Below are 21,118 nucleotides of genomic sequence, written 5' to 3'. Positions count from 1 at the left end.
GTGGGTAAAGGATTCAGAACGGTCTCAGTGTAAACTCCCCCGGCACTGAAATGTCACTAAACAGCTCTCTGTGCCTGGCACCTCTTGGTCCCTTTAAAAATAGCTGGCAAATAAACACATCCAAGGAGAAGGGAGCTGATGCTCATTGGGCACCCGTGGGACAGTTAGGACTCCCTTCAGCCCAGGAGACTTCAACTCAGAGGGGCAGAGGGACCTGCCCACAGCTGGGTCCAGTAAGGGGTGGTGGCGACGTGCCCAGCATGAAGCCATCTGATTCCAAGGCTCATGTGCCACCCTCCTGCCCCCAGCCTTCTTCCTGAGAACTCAGATCTCCCTTACAGAGCATGGCGGGCCCGTCCCGGGTCTCCCCACCTGTCTGTACCTGCTGAGACTCCCCTTTGCTGGTAAAGAAATCCCAGCTCAAGGGATCAAAAACAAGGACGAGTATCAGCCCCGCACTAGGGTCCTTCATTGGCTGGCGCACGTCGCTATGAATGAGGATCCTTTCTGACTTTGTGCTCTCCTACCCTCAGCATGATGGTCACCAGGGGGCCACACACACCCAGCAGCCCTCATCACCCTTCCAGATCCAGAGGCTGCAGAGGGATGCGCCCCTGTCACACTCTCTGTAATAACAAGGCAAACTGTCCCAGATGGCCATAGACTGTCTCCACAATCACACTGGTCAAAACCATGGGTGCAATGGCTAAAATGCTGCTTGGGACACCTGCATCCCATATAGGAGTGCTGGGTTCAAGTCCCAGCCCCACTCCCCATTCCAGCTTCCTACTAAAGTGCACTCTGGGAGGCAGCAGATGATGGCTCAACTGCTTGGGTCCCTGCTACCCACGTGGGAGACCCAGATTGAGTTCCCAGCTCCTGGCTTTGGCCTGGCCTAGTCCCAGCTATTATAAGCATTTGGGAAGGGAACCAGCAGATGGGAGCATGCTCTCTCACTCCCTCTCTCTCTCCCTTTCAAATAAAACACCTTTTTGAAAACATTTTAATGAGTTACATGCTCAGACCTAAACCAGTCACTGAAAGGGACTGGGTCACTGTGTTGGCTGGATTGGGTCCTGACTCCCTCTGAAGCTATGCTGACTGGAGAGTGGGGACATGGGTGTGGGGAGGCCAGAGCCTTGAGGGAGAGGGGGGGGTGTTGCTGCTTCCTGGGCAGACAAGGGCTGTGCCGCTGTGTTCATCAAGCCAGCCAGAGTCCAAACACTCCCCACTGTAAGGGTTCTGGCCCCAGGGCCGTGCCCCAGTGTGGACTCCGAGTACGGACGCCAGCCCAATGCCCTGTGGCTCAGCTAAGCAGGGGTGTGAGGCCCCAGCTCACATCAGAATGGGGACCTGCTGGCCTTGTTGTGAGCTTATCTAGAGGACACACACCAGCGACTTCATTAGAGAGATTCGGGACAGAAATCTTATTAAAGATTGGTTCTATCTCACACTGGAGAAGCAGAGGCTTCGGTGAAGCTTAGTGGGCAACGCGGGCAGTGCCAACGCACAAGTCCACGGCACCGAGGTTTTTCATTTCCTGTAGGAAGCCTGATGATTATCTGTCTGGAAATGTCTCTGCTCTGGAAGGGGCGTGTGAGAGCCAGAAGGAGGCCTTTCTATTCTCGCGCTGTGAACCCACACTCCTCCGAATGAGATCCTTGTCAAGCGAGGTCAGCCAAGTTCAAATCATCCCAGCGGCGCCACCCTCCCAAAGACCAGCAAAGCGAGTCACTGCTCCCTTCAGTGGGCGACACCACGAGGTGACTGTAATGCAGGCGCGAGGTACAGGGCGGGGCGGTGGGGGGACAGAGAGAGACTGCAAAAGGCAGAGGGAGGCACAGAATGAGACCAAGAGACTAGAGACAAGAAAGAGAAGGAAATAGATGCAAAGGAGAGAGAGTGGAGAAACAGGAGGGAAAGACAGAGGGACGCAGGAGACGCGCAGCGCTCACTTCTCCAAGTTCACACTAAGAGTTTCCGAGTGCCATTCCTAGCCCCAAGCTCCCTCAGGACACCATCCTTGCTTCTGTAGGAGGGTAGAAAGCCAGCGCTCTCACTTGTTTTCTCTGCTCAGCAGGATCCAGATGTTTCCAGTTCCTGGACCTGGTGGCATGGATGGACCCAAGGGGTCACTGTTCAAAGAGGCCTTGAGCACAACGACTCAGCAGGAGGTGGGGGTAAGAAAATAGCCAGGACACAGAGGAGTTCTTCTAACCTGGTGAGTCCAGACCTTTGAACTCAACCCCTTGCCCTGATTTCCTGGCTGGGATGGGGAACAACGCTCTGTAAATAGTCTGCTGACTTCATCTTCCCCTATAGCACATGCAAGCATCTCCAAAAATAATTCACGAAGCAGTGCAGGCTCCCCTGCCCTCCATTTGCTGCCTTGGGAACTCCTGCTCATCCTTGGAGGCCCTGTTCAGATGGTCCTCCATGGAGGCCTTCCCTAACCCCAGGGCTGTGCCCTGACACCCATCGCGGGCCTCCTCAGAGGCACTTCTTACATCACCCAGCATCCCACGCTTGTGCCGAACATAGGAGGAGTTCCGCAAGTATTTGTTGACTGAATGAGCCAATGAGAAAGAACTAAATCTGCCTCCTGATGAGCTGTGAGCTGCTCAACTTGGGTGAAATTCACTTTGGAGCAAAACAGCCCTTGGGGGCCCCGCCCAGCTCTCACTTCACGGTGTGGAGCTCGCTACAGATATGAACAGAGTTGCAGTTGCAAGATCGCCGGCCTCTGCTGATCTACACCAACATGCGAACATGGAGCTTTCTGAATTTTCACAGTAAATACTTACTCATTATAAAAAGTTTTGAAATAGAAAAACAAACAGAAAAAATCATGAATAATCCCCTACCTACAATAGGTATTGTCAATATTCGATGTATTGGGGCCACCATTGTGACTCAGTAGGCTAAGCGGCCACCCGTAACAATGGCATCCCATATCAGAGCACAGGTTAGAACCCTGGCCACTCCACTTCCGATCCAGTTCCCTGCTCATGGGCCTGGGAAAGCAGCAGAGGATGGCCTGAGTGCTGGGGCCCCTGCACCCACGTGGGAGACCCAGATAGAGTGCCAGGCTCCTGCTTTGAGCCTGGCCCAGCCCTGGTCATTGTGGCCATTTGAGGAGTGAACCTGCAGGTGAAAGATCTCTGCCTCTCCTTCTCTCTCCATCATTCTGCCTTTAAAATAAATAAAACTTTTTAAAAAAATATTCAGTGTATTTCAATCCAGCAATGCATCATGGTTTCCTTCCATAATTGAGATTACGATATATGTACAGGGGTTCTTATGCAATTGTAATTAGCGTGCACCTGATTTTTTATGCTCTTATTTCATTGAAGGTGATCACAGCTACAGTAAATCCCATCTTATTAACGTAACATAATCCCACTTTATAAAAAAATGTATTTTATTTATTTGAGTGGCAAAGAGAGAGAACTCCCATTTACTGGTTCACTCCACAAATGCCCACAACAGGGGTGGGAAGAGGGGAAGGCTGGGAACTCAGTCCAGGGATGCAAAGGACTGGAGCCATCACTGCCGCCTCCCGTGTCCGCATTGGCAGGAAGCTGCAGTCAGGAGCTGGAGCTGGGACTGGGACCCAGGTACTCTGCTGTGCAATGTGCCAGACACCCACTCCAATCCATGTTCAGTCCCAGAAGCAGCGCCATGGGCTGCCTGTTCACCCACGCCAGCCAGCCCAAGGCTGTCTTCCCATCACTCTTTCTACAGACATTCCTGGAGCCCCACTGCATCTGGCCAGAGAATTAGAGACAAATAATATGCGTGTTCATCCATGGGGATCTAATCTCTTTGTCCCAAATAGACTCTGCTTCCCCAAGATCATCCCTTGGCTCAGGATCTTCCACCTCAGGCACAGCCCCATTGTCGGCCCTGCCCCAGCCTGGAAGATAGCTCTCCAGATCACCCCCTTTTCTCTCCACCTCTCTTGGCAAAAGCACACCCCAACCCCTCCAACAGGCCCCCCCTGTGCCTCTCCAGCCCTCAAATCCACCCTCCACAGGGCAGCCACAAAACATAAAATGTACAAGTCTGATTCCACTGATCCTCTGCTTAAAACCTCATAATGACTTCCCAAAGCTCTCAGGATGAAACCCTAGGTCCTGCTTCAGGTGGCTCCAAGCCCTACAGGGACTGATCCCACTGTTCCCTTGTGTCATCCGTCCTGGTCCCCCATGGCTTCCGCAAGCTGCTCCCAGTTCCTCAAAGACCCCAGGACCCTCCCATGTGTTAGTCCTCCACCTTTAGTGCCACCAACACCTCTCCCCACCCTTGTTTCTCACTGGCCACCAGCTCCTCTCCCTGGGGTCCCCAGGTAAGCTCCATCTTCCCAGGAAAGCCTCCATCTCTTCCTTGCTCTCTGTAATTCTGCCTCTCTTTTTTTTAAGATTTATTTATTTATTTAAAAGTCAGAGTTATACAGAGAGAGAAGGAGAGCCAGAGAGAAAGAGAAAGAGAGAGAGAGGGCTTCCATCCACTGGTTCACTCCCCAATTGACTGTAACAGCTAGGACTGGGCCGATCCAAAACCAGGAGCTAGGAGCTTCTTCCAGGTCTCCCACACAGGTGCAGGGGCCCAAGGACTTGGGCCATCTTCTACTGCTTTCCCAGGCCATAGCAGAAAGCTGGGTCAGAAGTGGAGCAGCCGGGACTCAAACCGGCACCCATATGGGATGCCGGCACTGTAGGTGGCGGCTTTACCCACTACACCATAGCACCAGCTCCTGCCTTTCAAATAAATAAATAAATCTTCAAGAATTCAGTGGTGATGGCAGAGTAGAAAGTTGAAAAGAGTCAGGGTGCTTGATTACATCACAGAGTTGTTCCAGTCTTCTTACTATGTGACCTTCTCAATACATGGCACCTTGTGTTGAACCAGCTTGGGTTGGGTTTTCTATTATTTGCAGCCAGCATCACCATCGTCAACCCAGAGGACAAGAATGAAAACCATGATGCTGATTGGGGGAACCACAGGCAAGACTGCAGCAGCATGGACCTTGAGGAAGCCACACATGTGGATGAGATGTCCTTGGGAGGAAGTGTGTGAAATATGAAGAGTAGGGACTTGAGCAGGGAGGCCAGGACGAGATTCTGGAGGTGGGGCTGGCACTGTGACACAGCAAGTTAAGATGCCACCTGTGTTGCCAGCATCCTATATGGGCTCCAGTTCAAGTCCCGGCTGCTCCACTTCCTATCCAGCTCCCTGCTAATGCACCTGGGAAAGCAGCGGAGGATGGCCCGAGTTCTTGGGCCTCTGTACCCACATGGGAGACCCAGAAGAAGCTTCTGGCTCCTGGCTTTGGATCAGTCCAGCTCCAGCCATTGTGGCCATTTTGGGCAGTGAACCAGTAGATGAAAGATCTTCCCCCATCCTCCGTAACTCCACCTTTCAAATGAAATAAATAAACCTTAAAAAAAAAAAAAAAAGATTCTGGGGGAAATAACAGTTAAAGAGCAGACCAAAGAGAAGAAACTCATATAGGAGACCTAGGAAGAGTGGCTAAAAACAAGGAAGGACAGGAAAAGAGCATCCAAGTCAGAGGAAAAGCATGATCAACAACATCCCAGACAGCAGAGGGAGACGTGAGGTGTAAGATCCCCCCCCCCCCCCCCCCGCCACAAGGAGCTCACCAAAGGCACTGATGAAAGTCGGATCACTGTGTTGGTGAAAGGAGGCGTGACAGAAACTTGACTGACGTGGGCTTGGGACAAATGGAAGTTAAGAAAGTAGATTTGACAGTGGCTTTACTTAGAACTTGCTCAGTAAAGAAGAGAGAATTGCCCCCTGGAAAAGCTAGAAGGAAATGTGAAGGGGATGGATTTGTTATCTATCACTGCATAACAAATTGCCCCAAAATGTAGGGACTTAAACAGCAAACATTTATAGCCAGAACTTTAGATGGTCAGGAATTCTGAATGGTTCTGACCCATGCTCTGTCATGAGGCTGCAGTCAAACATCAGCTGGGTTCATTTTTTAAGTCATTTTTCTCTGTTTCATGTTCTGTATTTCTATCCATTTGTCTTCAGCTTCACTAATATCTTCTTCTACTATGTCTAATCTCTGTTAAGCCTGCCAAATATACTTTTCTCAGAGCATCAGTAAACTTCAAGTGGTCTTGGGGGGAAAAGGAGGGAGATGAACAAAAAAAAAAATATGTGAAGAGAGAGGGCATTTGGCTTAGTTGGTTTTTTCCTCAAGATTCTCAAGATTTATTTATTTATTTATTATTTTTAAAGAGTTACAGAGAGGGGGAGAGAGAGAGAGAGAGAGAGAGAGAGAGAGAAGGAATCTTCCATCCATTGGTCCACTCCTCAGATAGCCACAATAGTCAGCACAGGACAGGCTAAAGCCAGGAGCTTCATCTGGGTCTCCCACATGGTGGCAGGGGTCCAAACACTTGGTCTATCTTATGCTGTCTTTCTCAGACCATTAGCAGGGAGCTGGACCAGAAGTGGAGCAGCCAGGACAGGAACCAGTGCCCCTGTGGGATGTTGGCATCACAGATGGCAGTTTAACCCACCATGCCACCAAGCCAGCCCCATCTCACAGTTAAGATGCCAGTTGGGATGCCTGCATCCCATATTGGAATACCTGGACCTAAGTCCTGGCTCTGCTCCCAATTCTGGCTTCCAGCTCATGCACACCCTGGGGAGCAACAGGTGATGTTCTAAGTGGTTGGGTCCCTGCCACCCACATGGTAGACCAGGATTGAATTCTCCACTTTGGCCTGGCCCAGCATAGGCTGTTGTGGACATTTGAGGATTAAATCAAACAGGTGTGAGTGAGCCCTTTCACTTCTCTCTCTCTCTTTCTGCCTCTCAAAATACAAAGCTAAATAATTTTTAAATATAAGTGAATAAATAATGGACAAAATTATTCAGAATTTTGTGAAATTATAAATTCAGAAACAAGAATCTCAATGAGCCCCAAGTCCAAGAAACATGAAGAAACTGCGCTAAAGCACATAATAACCAAATAGCTCAAACCATTTATAAAGACAAACTCATGAAAGCAGCCAGAGACATTACTCACATAGGAACACAGATGAGCTTGACAGCATACTTCCTGTCCTAAACAATGCAAACCAGAGAACAATGGGACCACATCCACTGAGTAGGGAGATGGAAATTACCAACTTTGAACTTAGAATCCAGGAACATACTCCAAAACTGAAGAAAAAATAAAGACGTTTTCAGACACACAAAAGATAATTCATCATCAAGAGACCTGAACTACAAATGTTAAAGGAAGTCTTTCAAGCAATAGGAAGAATAATAACAGATAGGTATATGAATCAACACAAAGGAATAAGAGCCATCAAAATTGCTATGTGGATATGCACAAAAGAGAGATAAAATTGAATTATTAAAATAATCTAAAAGTATGCAGAAAAAGGAATAAACAGTAGAGGGGACAGGGGCCAGCATCGTGGCAAAGTGGTTAAGCTGCCATCTGCAACTCCAGCATCCCATATGGGTACTGGTTCAAGACCTGGTTGCTCCACTTCTGATCAAGCTGCATGCTTGATCTGGGAAAGCAGTAGAAGATGGCCCAAGTGCTTGGGCCTTTGCATCTATGTGGGAGACCTGGAAGAAGCTCCTGGCTCTTGGCTTCAGCCTGGCGTATCCCTGGCTTTTGCAGTCATTCAGGGAGTGAACCAACAGATGGAAGATCTCTCTCTCTCTTACTTTCACTCTCTCTCTCTCTCTCTTTCTCTGAGTGTGTATGTGTGTGTGCATTTGTGTGTGTGTCCCCCTCTCTCTCTAACTCTGCCTTTCAAATAAATAAATCTTTAAAAAAAACTTTATGGAGAATTGGGGAGCCCAGCCTGCGTGCTCATGATTGTAGTGTACCAAGTGCCGTGGGAGTGCAGCACACCCAGCAACAATTACCCTTTCCCTCTCTTCATACCATCCCTGAGGGAACCACGTACTTAGACCTGGGACAGCCACACATCTGAATTAGACTGATACCCCATCTCCAAGGTGGGCCCTGCTAGACACAGTTTCATCCTTGAGGCACACTCTGGCTGATCTGAGTCCATGCATCGCTTGGCCAGTTCAGACCAGTTCAACCATGGAGTTGTCTGGCTATGGAAGAAGACCTTCCTCCTGTCTGTCAATACACAAGGACACTGTCTCCCTTGCTGGTGGCAGCTGTCTTACCACCCTGGGAGAAGCCAGACAGGCTACAAAGCCAGCACCACAGAGGCAGGTGCAGCCTAGAGAACTCACCAGACACACAGCTCCTGATCAAACCATGCCTGAAGCTGCCGTCACTTCTAAAATGTTCAGCCTCTAAGTTACTCAATTCTAATTCTTTAGACCCAGATACATTGATTTTTCTCTGCTCCTTACAACAAAAAATATCACTATTAACATAGGAGCACAAAGGAGAGCCAATTAATTTGTCTGGTGACAATGGAGAAACCTTCCCAGAGGAGAAATCACTTGGGTTTGACATGCAGGATGCATAGGAGTCGCTAGGAATCGAGAGAGAAGGGGATGACCAGGGCTGAATCCGGCAATGGCTGACGAGGCCCTCCTTGACCGCCGGCTAACCTTCAGGGCAGCCTGTCCCCCTCCAGCGGGAGCCTCTGGGGTCCTGAGTAGCCCTGCACCCTGGCCCGCCCTCCCCCATGCATCTGACTTCTCATCTCCATTCAGCTGGCAGCAGCTCACTGCCAGGGAGCAGAGATATTAAAGCTGACTCCTTCTGCGCAGGAAGCAGAAAGAACCCAGGAGAATTCGCTGGAGAAAACCTATTCAGCAACAAAGAACATACCCAGCTGTCGAGTCATCTTCGGAATTTTCAATCGCACAAGTTTCCTCCGGAGAAGGAGGGAGCGGCTTCCCCTGCCCCGAGGGCCGCTTCGCCTGAACGGGGCTTCAGAGACCAGCTGGGCTTGGAATTTTCCTCTCCCAGCGGGCCACAAGTCTTCAACAGCCGCATCCGCAGAGTTCTAGAACCCCCAGATGAGTGCCACGAGCCCTCTCTGCCTTTGAAAAGCAGGCTTTGCCCTCCCGGGCTGTGAGTGGACCTGACTTTGCGGTGGCCTCAGAGCGGCGTGATCCTGAGCGCTCCTGCGGTTCTCGCCTTGGCCATCTCTGCCAGGGGCCTCGCAGCCTCCCGAGAACCAGGCAGGGCTGACTCGGAGGGGACCTGGGAGTGCCAGGACACTGTCCAAGGTCACCCGGGTAACACCAAGAGGGACTAGGATTTGAACACGGGTCCTTTGGGGCCGTTTCTGTATCTCTGCACTGCGGCCACTGTTCTTTTACAAAAACTTTAAAAAAAAAAATCTTCCCTGTGCCTGCCCAGCCTGCCGTGTGTGTGGCAGCAAACGCCACCAGGGCACCAAAGTGTGCCCTTCTGAAAGCTTCAGAATGCCCCAGTGGGCCAGGCGACTGCTCAGCCCCAGTGGGCCAGGCCTTACCAACTCCTCCGAGGTGTGAGCCCCAACTCTCTCCCTGGCACTGGGGGACTCAAACAGGGTCCCTGTGCCTCCGAAAGGCGGCACCCAGCCTTCCCCCAGCCTGAGAGCCTGGGCACGCATGGGAGCTGAGGGCCCCGGCTGCCCCCACGCTCTGCTGGGACAATGGAAAAGCCGCTCGGGGCAGCGAGGGGTCAGGGGAAGGGCAGCTTCCTACCTTCTCCGTGGGAAACAGAGCCCGACCTCCCCAGGCCAAAACCCACAGGCCAGGCTCACAGTTTCCATCCCTGTCCCAGGGTGAAGGCAGCCCTGCTTCCTTTCCCACCCCGGTACCTCGGCCGACAACCAGCAACCTCCTCCTGCCCAGCCTGGCCCAAACAATAGAACCGGGAGGCCCTCGAAAATGGGCCGGCCCTGCGCCCTGCCCTATCGGCCAGGCCAGCTGGGTCTCCCGCCACTGCCCAGGCTTGTGGTGACTCCCTGGGCTGGGATGGGGACCTGCTGGGTCTTGTCCACCAGATCCGACCTAGGACACCTCAGGGAAGAAATGAATGAGATCTGGGTGACGAGTTGGGGATATTGTACGTCCATCTCAGATGTCTCCCAGGAAAGCCCCCAGGCTCCCTTGGAGGGGCCATTGCCCCAGGCTCCAGGGATGCCTCCTTCCTTCCCACACTCCCCAGACCTCCCTTCCCCTGCACCACCTTCCCACCACCACAACAGTGACCAGCTTCCTTTTTTTTTTTTTTTTTTTTTTTTTTTTTGACAGGCAGAGTGGACAGTGAGAGAGAGAGACAGAGAGAAAGGTCTTCCTTTTGCTGTTGGTTCACCCTCCAATGGCCGCTGCAGCCAGCGCACCACGCTGATCCGAAGGCAGGAGCCAGGTGCTTCTCCTGGTCTCCCATGGGGTGCAGGGCCCAAGCACTTGGGCCAACCTCCGCTGCACTCTCTGGCCACAGCAGAGAGCTGGCCTGGAAGAGGGGCAACCGGGACAGAATCCGGCTCCCTGACCGGGACTAGAACCCAGTGTGCCAGCACCGCAGGCGGAGGATTAGCTTATTGAGCCGGGGCGCCGGCCAAGTGACCGGCTTCTAATTTCCCTGGGGAAAAATCCCACACACCCTCAGCCGGCCCGCATGGAGACCATCCTGCCCACTCCCTCCCGTGAGAGGGGAAGTGGCCCTGCCCCCAACCCGCGCCCATGCCTCTCCTCCACACTGATTCCTCCTTTTCTACTGTGTCATCCCTCTCCTTGTGCAGTCCTCTGATCTTTGAAAGCCCTCCCTCGATCCCACACCCCGGCCAGACCCGGCCCATGCCTCCTCCCCGTCCACTGGAGAGCTTAGGGGAGCAGCCGCCGCCCCAGCTCCACCTTTGCCTCCCTCACTCTACCTTGAAACTCACCCCAGGACACGGCTTGGCCACAGAGTCTTACGATCCCCACGTCGCCAACCCTAATGGCCACCTCCCCTTGGGATTTTTCCTTCCTCTGACTCCACATTCTCCCCTTGGCTGGATTTCCTCCGACCTCCATGGCTGCCTCCCTTGCCGTCCCCTCCTTTGTGACTCCTTCCTCCTTTGATCTTCAAACATTGGAGGACATCAGGGCCTGGTCCCAGGATCCCTCTCATCTCTGTCACCACAGTCTTCCTAGGTGGGCCACCTCCGTTCCCAAATGCATGGTTATTATACTGAACCCTAGATTTCTCTGGAGTCCTAGACTTAAATATCCAGCCTACTTGCCATCTCTACGTGAATGGTTAATAAGCATCTCCAACTCTGCCTTGGGCAGAACAGAATTCTGGATTTTCTACCCCTAAGATACATACTAGCTCTGTCTTCCCTGTCACAGAACAATACCATTTACCTAGTTACACCACCCAAAACTCCGCTCACCGCCCTCCATCTGCACTGCCTTCACCACGGCCTCTCCTAATGGGTCTCTCACCTCCTCTCGCCCAGTTACAGTCTATGTTCCACACCCAAGGAGCCTGACCTGAAAACACAACTCAGATGACAGCACACCCGTGATTCAGATCCTCCAATGGCTCCTCTTCACACTCAGACTTCAAACGCCAGACCCTGGCTGAGCCTCTCTTCTCATCACATCCTCTTTGGCCCAACACTCTCCCAATTCTAGCCAACTCGGCTCCTTTCAGCTCCTTACCAGGCCAATGTCCTTCCTACATTCGGGCCTTTGCATATGCTGTCCCCTCTGCCTAGCATCTTCCCTGCATCATTTTTTCTCAAATATTTATTTATTTATTTACTTATTTATTTATTTAAAAGTCAGAGTTAGAGAGAGGGAGAGACAGAGAGAAATCTTCCATCCACTGTCCTGAATGGCCACAATGGCCGGGGCTAAGCAGTTCCAAAGCCAGGAGCCAGGAGCCTCCTCTGTGTCTCCCCGACAGGTACAGAGGCCTGAGCAGTTGGACCATCCTCTGCTATCCTCCCAAGCATATTAGCAGGGAGCTGGATCAGAAGTGGAGCAATCAGGTCTCAAACCAGTGTCCATATGAGATGCTGGCACCACAGATGTGAGGCTTTTCCCCTACAACACAGCTCTGGTCCCTTTCCCCGCGTCTTTGCTGCTATCACTCAGAGTTCAACTTAAGTGTTTTGTCCTCAAAAATTATTTTCCTGGGAACAACATTGTGGTGCAGCAGGTTAAACTGCCACCTGCAACACTGGCAACCCATATGCCAGTTGAGTCCCAGCTGCTCCACTTCCAATCTAATTCCTTGCTAATGCACCTAGGAAAGCAGCAGAAGGTAGCCCAAGTGCTTGGTCCTGGCTATTGAGGCCACTCAGGGAGTGAATTAGCAGATGGAAAATCCCTCCTACCCTCTCTCTCTCTTTCTCTACCTTTCAAATAAATAAAAATTTTAAAAATGTGGCCGGCGCCGCGGCTCACTAGACTAATCCTCCGCCTAGCGGTGCCGGCACACCGGGTTCTAGTCCCGGTCGGGGCGCCAGATTCTGTCCCGGTTGCCCCTCTTCCAGGCCAGCTCTCTGTTGTGGCCAGGGAGTGCAGTGGAGGATGGCCCAAGTGCTTGGGCCCTGCACCCCATGGGAGACCAGGAGAAGCACCTGGGTCCTGCCATCAGATCAGCGCGGTGCGCCGGCCGCAGCGCGCCAGCCGTGGCGGCCATTGGAGGGTGAACCAACAGCAAAAGGAAGACCTTTCTCTCTGTCTCTCTCTCTCACTGTCCACTCTGCCTGTCAAAAAATAAAAAAAAATTTTTTTTTAATGTAAAAAAGAATGAACCATACAAACTGCTTTTGCAGGGAAATTTATTACAGATTCAGAATCCCTTATCTGAAATTCTTGAGACCAGAAGTATTTTAGATTTTGCACTTTTGGGGGGCTTTTATACACATACACACACATATAATGATATATCTTACAGATGGGTTCCATATCTAAACACAGAATTAATTTATATTTCATATACATTTTTGAACATAGCCTGAACATAATTATATGCAGCATTTTTAGTGTATACATTTAGTCTGCATTTCAACCATGACCCATCACAGGAGGTCGGGTATGAAATTTTACTCTGTGATATCTTGTCATCACTCAAGACATCACTCAAGAAGTTTTAAAAATCTTGGAGCATTTCAGATTTTGGATGTCCAGATTAAGGATGCTCAACCTGTTGCATCTGTTTTTCTTTCTTTTTTTTTTTTTTTTAAGATTTATTTGAAAAGGGACCAACACTGTGGCACAGTGGGTTAAAGCCACAGCCTACAGTGCCGACATCCCACATGGGCGCTGGTTCGAGTCCAAGCGGCTCCACTTCTAACCCAGCTCCCTGCTAATACACCTGGGAAAGCAGCAGAGGATGGCCCAAGTACACGAGCCCCTGCATCCACATGGGAGACCCAGAAGAAGCTCCAGGCTCCCGGCTTCAGCCTAACCCAGCCCTGGCCATTGCAGTCATTTGGGGAGTGAACCAGCAGATGGTTCACTCTCCCCTTCTCTCTCTCTGTAACTCTGACTTTCAAATAAATACATAAATATTTAAAAGAAGAAGAAGAAGAAGAAGAAGAGGAGGAGGAGGAGGAGGAGGAGGAGGAAGAAGACTTATTTGAAAGGCTGAGAGATGGATAGAGAGGGAGATCTTCCATCTGCTGGTTCATTCCCCAAACGGCCACAATGGCCAGGCCTGAGCCAGACCAAAGCCAGGAGCCAGGAAACCCATCCAAGCCTCCACATGGGTGGCAGGAACCCAAGTACTTGAGCCATCCTCTACTGCTTCCTGCGTACATTACCAGGAAGCTGGATCAGAAGTACAAAGTAGCCAAGACTCTGAGATGGGATGTGGGCATCTCAAGTAGCAGCTTAACCCTCCGTGCCACAATGCCCGCCTCTGGAGTATCTATTTAAAATGTTCAATGTTTGCATCTTCTCACCCAACATTGCTACTTCTGGGGATGTATCCTACAGAAAAACGCCCACAGGTGCATAAAGAGGTATGTATACAAAAACACGCATTGCAGCATTGTTTATAATTTCAGAAACTTGGGAACAACTCAAATGTCCAGAAATAGGGGACTGGTTACATAATCCATCGTGGAGCCACACAATAGACTACATATAGCTATTTAGGGGAGTGATGCTGATCTGTACATATTTTCATGGAAAGGAAAAGCGAGTCGCAAGATGAGCAGCACCCACAGAGCTATCCCAATTCTGTTTTTAAACAGCAATAATAACATGTCAGTGTACGCAGAGAAATTCTGGAAGAGGATACACAACACTGTTGGTGACTGCTACTTCTAGGATTTGGGATGGGAGGGGGGTTCTACTTGCTACATTTCACATCACAGCCATGCTTTAAGTCTGGGTAGTGGTATATTGCTTCTGGGGTCAGAAAACATAAACAGCACCCAAGAGGTAGTGAACAACATGAGACCAAACCACGACAGTGCAGAGGGGGTGGGGAGGGGCACAGATGCCGGAGCTAATGGAGATGAGACACACTCACAGAACACACACCCTGCAGTTAAAGCCTGCACGATAGCAAGGGTGGCGGCCCTGAAGCCAAGTGTGTTAGCGTCTCACTGATGGTCTCTCCCACAGGCAATAGCCACCACTCTGGCCCTACCCTTTCGTGGCCACCCAGCCCCAGTATGACAAAAGCCCTTCCCTTCATTCCCCACTGAGTGGCAGAGCCGAGGTTGCTAGTGCCACCCTTACACCCAGGCATGAGGACCCCACCCTACACATGCACACTTGCACATACATGCACACACAACATGGTTGAAGAACACAGCGGCCCAGAAATTCCACTGCAGGCAGATACCCAAAAGAACTGAAAGTATACATCCAGGGGCTGGTGCTGCAGGACGGTGGGTAAAGCCGCCATCTGCAGTGCCAGCATCCCACATGGGCACTGGTTCAAATCCTGGCAGCTCCACTTCCGATCCAGTTCCCTACTAATGTGCCTGGGAAAGCAGCAGAAGATGGCCCAAGTACTTGGGCCCTTGCACCCATGAGGGAGACCCAGAAGACTCCTGGCTCCTGGCTTCAGATCGGCCCATCTCTGGCCATTGTGGCCATTTGGGGAGCAAACCAGCAGATGGAAGATCTTGTCCTCTCTGTCTCATTCTCTCTCTCTGTAACTCTGCCTTTCAAATAAATAAACCAATAAATAGATCTTTAATTTTAAAAAGTCCATTAAAAATGTGTGCATGAATATTCATAGCAGCATTATTCATAATAGCCAAAAAGTGAAAACACTCTTGATGTCCATCAACTGACCAGTGAATAAAAAAAAAGTAATCTATCAAATATTGGAATCTGATGCAGTCATGAAAGCAAAGTACTAGAACCTGCTACAACACAGATGAACCCTGAAAATACTGTGCTAGGTGTCAGTGTGGCGGCACAGTGGGTTGACTCACTGCCTGTGACGCCAGCATCCCATATCAGAGCATAGGGTGGAGTCCCGGCAGCACCTCTTCTTCTTTATTTATTTATTTATTTATTTATTTTGACATTTAGAGTTAGACAGTGAGAGAGAGAGACAGCAAGAAAGGTCTTCCTTCCATTGGTTCACCCCCTAAATGGCCGCTACGCCGATCCGAAGCCAGGAGCCAGGTGCTTCTTCCTGGTCTCCCATGCGAGTGCAGGGCCCAAGGACTTGGGCCATCCTCCACTGCCTTCCCGGGCCACAGCAGAGAGCTGGACTGGAAGAGGAGCAACCGGGACAGAATCTGGCGCCTATATAGGATGCCAGCGCCGCAGGCGGAGGATTAGCCTAATGAGCCACGGCACCGGCCAACAGCACCTCTTCTGATCCAGCTCCCTGCTAATGCACCTGGAAAAGCCGCAGAAGATGGACTGAGTAGTTGGGCCCCTGCACTCATGTAAGAGACCCGGATGGAACTCTGGGCTCCTGGCTTCTGCCTGGCCTGGCCCTGGCCACTGAGGCCTTTTGGGAAGTGAACCAGCGAATGAAAGATTTCTCTCTCTCTCTCTCTCTCTCTCTCTCTCTCTCTCTCTTCCTCTGTCTCTCCCTCTCTCTTGTCATTCTGCCTTTCAAATAAATTAATGCTTAAAAAAGAGAAAGAAAACATTATGCTAAGTGGAAGAAGTCCCAAAGCTCCCGATTATGATTCCATTTATATTAAGTGTCCAGAAGGGGCAAATCCACAGAGACAGAAAGTAGATTAATGGTTATGAGGGGCTTAGAGGAGGGAGAAAGTGAGTGACTGCTGATGGGTACAGGATTTCTTTGGGGGGGTGGTGGCTGAAAATGCCTGCAATCAGTGGTGAAGTTTGCACAGTTCTGTAGATGACACTAAAAACTATGAAACAGTTCTCTTTAAATGGGTGAATTGTATGGTATGTGAATATTTTTCTAATAAAGCTCTCTGCTGTGGCCCAGGAGTGCTGTGGAGGAAGGCCCAAGTGCTTGGGCCCTGAACCCACATGGGAGACCAGGAGAAGCACCTGGCTCCTGCCTTCGGATCAGTGCAGTGCACTGGCCGGAGCGCACCGGCCGCAGTGGCCATTGGAGGGTGAACCAACGGTAAAGGAAGACCTTTCTCTCTGTCTCTCTCTCTCTCTCCCACTGTCCACTCCGCCTGTTTAAAAAAAAAAAAAAAAAAAAAAACTCTTCTAATGAAACACTCACACACACACGTGGACACAGAGGAACCTTGCTCCCTCAGAGCAGAGCTCAGTGCCGGCACGGGGTGCCCCACTACGCCAGCATCCTCTTTTCTGACTCAAGTCTCTCCATGCCTTCCAAACAAAGGCAGCGAAATCCGTGCCACACAGGTGTGTGGGTGGTGTCACAGGCAGCACTGGAGATGAGCCTGCTTCAGGAGGTTTCAATGGAGAGGGGCTTAGGTAAAGGAAAGACAAACTCATCTGTCAAATCCTTTGACACAGCACCAGAGTCCGCCCTTGGCCAGAAGGGCTGAGCATTCATTTCTGTGCTCCTCTCAAAGTTTCAGGCATAGTTATTAAAGCTCCGTGTTGGGGGCGGTGCTTGGCACAGCAAGTGACGCTGCCTCCTGAGATGCCAGCATCCCATATCGGCACCGGTTCGAGTCCCGGCTGCTCTACTTCCAATCCAGCCCCCTGCTAATGGTCTGGGAAAGCAGCAGAAGATGGCCCGAACCCCTGGGCCCCTGCACCCGTGTGGGAGACCTGACTCCTGGCTTCAGCCTGGTCCAGTCCTGGCAGTTGTGGCCATTTGGGGAATGAACCAGCAGATGGGTGATCTCTCTCTCTCCCCCTCTTCCAAGAAGTTTAAAACAACAAAAAGTCAGAAGGCATTTGGCGCAATAGTTAAGATGCCGCTAGGGACCTCTGTATCCCACATCAGAATGCCTGGATTTAAGCCTGGCCTCTGCTTCCAGCCAGCTTCCTGCTAATGTGCACCTGGGGTACAGCACATGATGGTTAGACCTAGGTTGAGTACCTGGCTCCTGGGAGCCTTGGATGGAGTTTCTGTCTCCTGGCTTCAGCCTGGCCCAGCTCTGGCTGTTGTGGCCATTTGGAGAGTGAACCAGTGGAGGTATGATCTCTGTCTTTGCCTTTCAAACAAAATAATAAAAACAGTTGTTTTAAAAAGGAAATGGGTCAACCACTTTCTTCTTAAAATTTAATTTAAGTAATTGAATAAAGAGATATTTTTAAAAGTCAGAACTATGTTTTTTAAATTTGTGATTTTTCTAAAATAAAAGCAATAAAAATAGATTTTGTGTAAACTACATAACAATTTATGAATGACATTTGTCTTTATTGATCATCCATCTATCTCTGGTCCAGTAACAGAACAGACAGGCATAATAATAATTCAATACAGTCAATTTTGATATGTTAGCAACTTTGAGTTATGTATTTTCCAATTTTGTCATTAAGGTATACAAGGGTACTTCAAAAAGTTCATGGAAAATGGAATTCAAAATTTGGGGTAGGCATTTGGCCTAATGCCTGGATTTGAGTCCCAGTTCTGCTCTTTACTCCAACTGCCTGCTAATGTGCACGTTGGGAGACAGCAGGAGATGGCTAAAGTACTTGGATCCCTGCCACCCACATGAGAGCCCCGGATGGAGTTCCAGGCTCCTGGCTTTAGCCTGCCCCAGCCCTAGCTGTTACAGACATTTGAGGAGTGTCCCAGCAATGAAAGATCTCTCTCTCTCTCTCTGCCTTTAAAATAAACAACTTTTTCAGAAAGATAAGTTTTTTTCAGTGCAAAAACTTTTGAAATTTATGCATAGCTTTTTTGCAATATGCACTGTCCATGAACTTTTCAAAAGCCCCCTACTATGGATTTTTCCATGAACTGCCAAAGTAGAAGGTTAGGACATATTTTATGTAACAGTTCATTCATGTTATTTCTAACATATGAATGTTTAGACATCTACTGGAGGTTCAAGCCCTTCAGCTGTGACAGGCAGGTCCCCTGGCAGTGCCTTTAGACTCTGACTGAGGACAGCTGACAGAAAGTGCAGCACAGGGGAGAAGGCCCACGGGCTGCTGGACAGGCTCCTCCCCGACACTCCCAGTCCACTCCCGCGGAGATAAAGGGGCTCCTCAGCCATGGGGAGAACCTGCCTCCCCCACCAAAAACAGCCTCTTCCCAGGATGACGGGCTGTGGTGGAGAAATCCCAGCCCTACCAAAGGGGGGCGCTCTTGCTCTGCCCCAAAGACAGCAGCCAGCAGGTCCAGCCCTCTCTCTACTGTGGACACTGCTGGGTGCTGTGTCAGTCAAGTTTGTTCCTGCTCTTGGCTGCCTGCAGTGCAGGGGGACACACACAATCTGAGCACGGATAGGCCACCACTGCCAGCCGTCCTCATGGGGCTGTGCCAGGTCTCCACAGCTCCAGGGTGCAATGGGACACACCTGTGGGGCCTGCCTGCTGTCCCCTGCTCCTCGACCTGGACACCCCATGAACAAGAACACCCCCACTGCCACTCAGTGCTCCTGGATCCCCTTAGAGTCGAGAAATGGTTCTCCTCCTCACCGTCCCTCAAAAGAATGCCATCTCAGAGGCTGGGCCAGGCTCAGTCAAGTATGACAAGAGCTGATGTCACCAAACGGGATGTCTGAATCAAAGCGAGAGTGTTCAGGCAACCTGCTCACCACTTAGCTGTGCAATGATAGGGCCCCTCTGTGCAACTGTCTTGCCATAAAGAGACCGTGATCCCAAAAAGGGAACTGAAGTCACCACTTCTGAATCTCAAAACATCTGACACCTTTTCAGTGGAAGTGTCACTCCCTTTCTGGTCTACCAAGCTTTCAAAAATCTGAAGCTCCATGTCAGTCGGACACCCTGTCTCAGTCTGAACAGAGGAGCGGAGCGTAAGCAAGGCACAGGTTTTGGAGAGACAATGACAAGCATGGCTAACACAGGGGTCCAATCTAGACCGTCCACGGTGAGTCACAAAGAGCCCAGCATCATCAGGATGGAGGGGAGCTTGCCAAGGGAGGAGGGGAGGAGGCAGAAGAAGGGGGTCTGGGGCGCACCTGTATCTCTAGGACGGGAAGAGGGGAGGAGTCAGAAACAGAAAAGGCAGGAGCAGAGACAGAACTGAACAAGAGTATTCAAGAAATGGCCATGCGACCAGTGTTTGGCACAGTGGCTAAGACGCTGCTTGGGACACCTGCATCCCATATCACAGTGCCTGGGTTTGAGACCTGGTTCCACTTCTAATTCCAGCTTCTTGCTAATACACACCCCAGAGGCAGCAGGTGACGGCTCAAGTTCCAGCCATCCATGTGGGAGAACTGGATGGAGTTCTGGGCTCCAGGCTTCAGCCTGACCCAACCCTGGCTGTTGTAGGTATTTGAGGAGTGAACCAGTGAATGGAAGATTTCTCTCCCCACCCTCTTTCAAATAAAATGAAAAACAAATAAAAGTTTATTTCAGGGGGCCAGTGCTGTGGTGTAGTGGGTAAAGCCGCTGCTTGCAGTGCTGGCATCCCACAGGGGCACCAGCTTGAGTCCCGGCTGCTCCACTTCCAATTCAGCTCTCTGCTATGGCCTGGGAAAGCAGTGGAAGATGGCCCAAGTCCTTGGGCCCCTGCACCCATGTGGGAGACCTGCAAGAAGCTCCTGGCTCTGGATGGGCGCAGCTCCAGCCATTGCAACCAATTGGGGAATAAACCAACGGATGGAAGACCTCTCTCTCTCTCTCTCTGCCTCTCCTTTTTTTTTTTTTTTTTTTTTTTTTTTGACAGGCAGAGTGGACAATGAGAGAGAGAAAGACAGAGAGAAAGGTCTTCCTTTGCCGTTGGTTCACCCTCCAATGGCCGCCGCGGCCGGCGCACCGCACTGATCCGATGGCAGGAGCCAGGTACTTATCCTGGTCTCCCACGGGGTGCAGGGCCCAAGGACTTGGGCCATCCTCCACTGCACTCCCGGGCCACAGCAGAGAGCTGGACTGGAAAAGGAGCAACCGGGACAGAATCTGGCGCCCCGACCGGGAATACAACCCGGGGTACCGGCACCACAAGGTGGAGGATTAGCCTAGTGAGCTGCGGCGCCGGCCCCCTCTACCTCTCCTTCTCTCTCTGTGTAACTCTGACTTTTAAATAAACAAATCTTTTTTAAAAAAGTTTATTTCAGAAAAGAGTGATGAGATTGGCTGATGCCAACAGGGCATGACGGAGAATTGGGAAGTGGCTGTGTCTGTGGTGGGTGACCTTTGGGAAGCAGTTTCAGCGAAGACAGCCACAGAGGTCAAACGGCAAAGGAGTGGGGCGGGGCGACTGAGCTGGGACTTGAGGGGCTGCTCAGCACGGAGGAGGGTGGAGAGTCTGGAAAAGCAAGAGAGGCAGCTAACTGGCAACGCAAAGTCACAGGCTGGGAGGCAGGGCACTCACGAGGAGTCCAGCCCAGGTGGAGACCCAGACCCTTCACCACCAAGGCAGGGGGAGCTGGAGGAGAGGAACAGAGCCGAGGAGGCAAGGTGGGGGCACAGGTTGGGGCTCAGCTATTCCACTTGCCATCACCTGCGCAGACTTCCAGATGCCTGGAAAAGGGGTAGCAGCAATGCGGCCACCACCACTGTGTGCCTGGGGTCTCAGCGAGAGGACCCATATCATTTTCACAGTCATGATCATGGTCTCACTTCCTCCTTCATCATTCGACAACATTGTCTGCCTACCTACTACGTG

General features: G+C 50.9%; 1 protein-coding gene across 3 annotated transcripts in view; it reads right to left on the bottom strand.

The window, feature by feature from the left end:
- Nucleotides 1-21,118, bottom strand: part of KCNN3 (potassium calcium-activated channel subfamily N member 3) — a 202,824-nt gene that overhangs the window by 168,991 nt on the left and 12,715 nt on the right. The gene's annotated exons all lie outside the window — the stretch shown is intronic.

This window comes from Oryctolagus cuniculus, chromosome 7 (genome assembly GCF_964237555.1).
Source record: "Oryctolagus cuniculus chromosome 7, mOryCun1.1, whole genome shotgun sequence".
NCBI lineage: Eukaryota > Metazoa > Chordata > Mammalia > Lagomorpha > Leporidae > Oryctolagus > Oryctolagus cuniculus.
The sequence above is the reverse complement of the archived record's forward strand: the minus strand, read 5'-3'. Positions and strand labels throughout refer to the sequence as shown.